The 4,255-nt window shown below is 56.5% G+C and overlaps 1 long non-coding RNA gene across 1 annotated transcript; it reads right to left on the reverse strand.

Annotated features, from left to right (window-relative positions):
• Positions 1 to 2,054: 2,054 nt before the first annotated feature.
• LOC114200655 (uncharacterized) lies at positions 2,055 to 4,255 on the reverse strand. Its single transcript, XR_015767521.1, has 2 exons — positions 3,354 to 4,255; positions 2,055 to 3,017 (listed from the first exon to the last, which is right to left on the reverse strand). It is a non-coding gene; the product is annotated as an uncharacterized LOC114200655 (long non-coding RNA).

The following is a 4,255-nucleotide window of genomic DNA, read 5'->3' on the forward strand; positions in this document are numbered from 1 at the left end:
AAAGGCCACCTGAGACCTGTTATGTTTTTTGCAGGTTATGGAAGGGGTGGTGGGCGGGTGGGGGAGTGTTAGTGGAGAATCTCCCTTTACATCCACAGAAACACATGTGTGCCCGCCACTAGCTCCTGCAGGTTTTGAGGGGTCTGTGTTAAAGGCACAAGGGATACCTTGCCCTGCCTTGATTTCCTTCTAAGGGATTAAATTCGTTCACTGCTCCTTAATACGACATGTCCATAGTGAGTGAGAGGGGGGAAAAGAGAAGATGTTAGCATATGATCCTAAGGTCACCCAGGGTGGGCAGCAGTGATGCCAGGACTCCCATCTAGTGAGCTCTCTGGCTGCATGGCGGCAGGCACGTTCCTCGGTCTCCCTGTGCCTTGGTTTCTCCATGTGCCCAGAGGGCAGGCAGTCAGGGCGTGAGCCCATAGGGTGACCGAGACTGTCCATTCTCAGAACAGGGCAGGCACCGGGAGCCCTCAAAATGCCTCTGATAGATCTTGCTGAGCAGCCGCCAGCTGGAGAACTCGGGAGCCCGAGAAAAGCTGCTGGGGGCCAGAGCGCCCCTGCGTGTCCTGTCTTGAGGGGACCCACTCCCGTACAACACCTGGGGAGAACATGCCTGGTTTAGGACTGAGCCAGGAACCTGTATTCAAACTTCAGGAAGAGGACCGCGGAAGACCTTTTTCCCAGAATGGGAAGCTGTCAAGCAAACGTTTTCATTCAGGGATTTTTAGAATTAGACAGTTGTGGTTTCATTGTGTTCTCCAGTAATGTCGACTGGGCTCCTCCCGGTAATCAGAAATTTCTTTTAAAAGGTGAAACTATTGAGCCTATCTCAGTGCTGCCCTTCTAATTTATTATGCGGTAAACAGGACACCGGAAGAAAGTCTGCCGACCCTTCAGGACATTCCTGGACCAGACAGACGTGCACACGCTCCCACGCTTGCTCCATAACCCCTGGGAGACATCACAAGCTCTGGGTAAGTTCATCTCTGCTGCCCAACTCTCCTGGATGGTTGCCAGGCGCTGGTGGGAGCAGAGGACTGAGGAGTGAAGCTCTCTGGGCACTGACATTAAAATTGGTGACACGGCATCTCCTAGGGCCCTTTTAAAACATGGTGTCTGTCTTTGAACTCTTGAGTTTACTTTTTTACATCTTGCCCTGCTGATGATGGCACAGGCATTCATGTTTGGTAATCCCTTCCATTTTATGTTTATCAGTTAGCCAATCTCTTAAAAAAAAAAAAAAAAAGGCAAGCAAATCCTAAAGCTTTCCCTTTGGGATCTGGACATACTGTGGGGAAGCCTCGTCAGCATGAAGGTCAAGCAAAAGAATGTGTTCTGTCCCAGCCTCAGAGGAGTAGAAGACACACACAGGAGGTGGCAGATGGAGGGAAGGCTCTCAAGGCTCAGTCTCCCCTCTATGGGAGGGGACAAGTGAGCTACAGCAGAGAAGTGGAGGACAGCATTTTGCCCCCATTCTTTGCAGGATGACCCAGCAGCCTCCTTGGGCAGAGGGATGGCTGAGGTTAGGAACCTAGCTTTCTGGAGCTGATCTTGGCTCCTGCTGTGCTATGGGCCAGACCCCAGAGGCTGCATTCCCTGAGGGGGAAATGTGGAAAGTGACTGAGTCCACAGCCAGGGGTTGGGGAAGGAAGCCCAAGTAGGCGGGGGACTAGGTGACCCTGCAGCTGAGGCTGTGGGGCGACAGCCCTGCCCAGAGTGGGGATGGAGGCTGAGACCAAGATTCAGAGGTGTCTACAGATGCCAGCAAAGGTGAGCTGAGGCTGGCTCAGCCAGGCAGCACCAGGTCCCGACCAAGAGGAGAGAGAGAGGAAAATGCAAGTTTCACCAGCCACATGCCTGGGTGGTGCAGGTCAGCCTCACCAGCTGGACCCGGGAGCCAAGAGTCCTCCTCCCCTCAGAGACCAGGGAGCATTCGGTGAGCACCATAAGAATTTCCTAGATGGCCCCCTTCCAGCATCACCCACGAGACGTGTAAACCACACATACTCCTTCCCCAGCCTGGGAACAGTAGGGAGCTGGGGTGGAAATCTGAGAGACTGCGCATTTATTGAACTAGACCATTCACATGATTGCATCCCACCCCCCCGGACCAGGTCAGCAATGATTTCACTGGGTGGTTTGCTCCGTTTCTGGCAGGTCCAGACAGTGAACAATCACGAAGATCACATCAGCCATTGAGAAGAAATTAATCAATGTGGCCTTGTGGTCTGAGGAGCCCTAGTGAATGTGTGTTCTCACCTCACCACCCCGGGCAGCTCGTCCTCCGTCCACCCTCCAATCAGTCCACGTTAGAGGAGACTGGGGCATCTCTGCCCTGTCCTCTCCTTGAACTAGGCCCAGGTTTCACATCCCGTGTAAGTGGACCCCAACACGGAGCACAGAAGGATGAGCAGACCAGACACACGGAGTGCCACCGTCACTCAGGAGAGCTGTCACGGAGGGGAGCAGGTCCTTCTCCAGTCTGTCATGGCCTCCACGAGCCATGCCAGGCTCCATTCTCCTTTAACAACACAGGCCCCATTTTCCAGGGTCTGAGCCATGGAGCTTGGCTTCAGAAAACGGTGTAGCACCGTGGACTGCTGGAGAAAATCCCAGAACCGCATTTAGAGGCCACTATGCTTTCACAGGCTTCGTCGTCTCCGGGGGCCTCAGTGTTGTACAGACTGCTTTCTTTGGGGGCTCTGGTCCCTTCTGCAGACACCCCAAGATTACGCCTCTCCCCCTGCATCCTCGACCATACACGGATCCCTTCCCTGCTGGCCAAAGCACATTCCCATTCTCAGGGGAGATCCTAGCAGGCACGGAGAGGGAGGGAGAAGGGCCTGTGCGCTGGAAGGGAGTGTGGGAGTCGCTGTCATGGCAACATCCTTCTGGTCCTCCTCGCTGGGTCACTCAGCTCAGGCATCCGCCCAGCTGAAGGTCCTCGCTCTCTTTCCGGGAACAGATGTTGAGATAATTAAAACAACAACAGAACAAAAAACAGACCAAAACTGGTTACTAGGCAACTGAAGCTTCATCCATCTGACTCAAGAGGAACCGCCCCCCCCGCCCCCGCCCCCGCCCAGAAGACAAAGGAGCGGAAACTCAGACACCCGATGGATTGCGTGGGAGGCCACGCAGACAGGGCACTGGGACTGTCAGTAAGCGTGCTCGTCACAAGGGTCCCGGGCGTTGTGCGCTCGGCAGCACCCCGTGCAGCGCAGCGCCTGGGCGTGAGGGACCCCAGGGGGACACAGGGGCGGAGACCATGAGGAGGGGATGGAGACAGAAACCAGACCAAGGAAGGCGCGAGGGACCGCACACACCTCCTGACGCAGGTTACCTACCTGTTCTCTCAAGGCTTCTCTGACACCTGCATTTCAGTTCGACCCATTTGTGCAACGCCTCATTTCGAACAACTCCCACGCGGTGTCACCTTCGCCAGAAAGAGGTTTTCTCTCACCCTTGGGGTGGGAAAATCGGTAGAACATAAAAATGACCATTTCAAGCATGTTTACGTGAACGGACAGTCGCATCAGCAAGTTCGCGCGCGCCCTGGCGCCACCTTCACCGGCGTCCCCCACCTCCAGAATTCTCCCTGAGCCCGAACTCTATAGGTTTGTTAGCCTTTAATTAAACACTCCCCAGTGCAGGTTCCCCTCCGCGCCTGCTAACGGCTGGGGCTTAGGGAAAGCCACCGAGCAGGCGACTCGGAGACGCGGAACGACGAGGCGCTGAGGCACCCAGGCAGCGACTGGGGAGAGGCACGGCGGCCAAGCAGAAGGGTCTCGTCCGGGGGCGGTGCGTTTTCGCAGGGCGCCCCCCCCGCCCCACGCGGGGAACCGGGCAGATCCGGCGCCAGGCGGCCTGCCCGCGCGGGCGCAGAAAGGCGGCTCCAGTTTAGAGGCAACAAGCCGCTGCTGCTTTTTCCAAGCACGAAGGGCGGGGGAGGAGGACGGCAGAAAAACCTGCACGGCGCACTACTGCCACCTAGCGGCCACAGAAACTGAGCGCCACACGTTGCGAAAGTGAAGCCATCTTTTCTACCACTCCCCTGCGAGGCGAAGTGCAGATCGAGGCTGTGGGAGCTACGTGGAATGCCGCCGAAGGGCAGAGGAAGCCAGAGAACGGCCCAAGAGGCTCGGCCGAATCGGCCGCCGCACAAAAGCCTTTTCGTCGTCCTGCCCCGGAAGTTTGCCAACAGCGGCCGGAAGCCCGCGCCCGGAAGTCCCGGCACCAGGGAGGGAGA

Source organism: Eumetopias jubatus, unplaced genomic scaffold, assembly GCF_037043125.1.
Source record: "Eumetopias jubatus isolate StellerSeaLion01/CBP00866 unplaced genomic scaffold, mEumJub1_p1.0 scaffold_159, whole genome shotgun sequence".
NCBI lineage: Eukaryota > Metazoa > Chordata > Mammalia > Carnivora > Otariidae > Eumetopias > Eumetopias jubatus.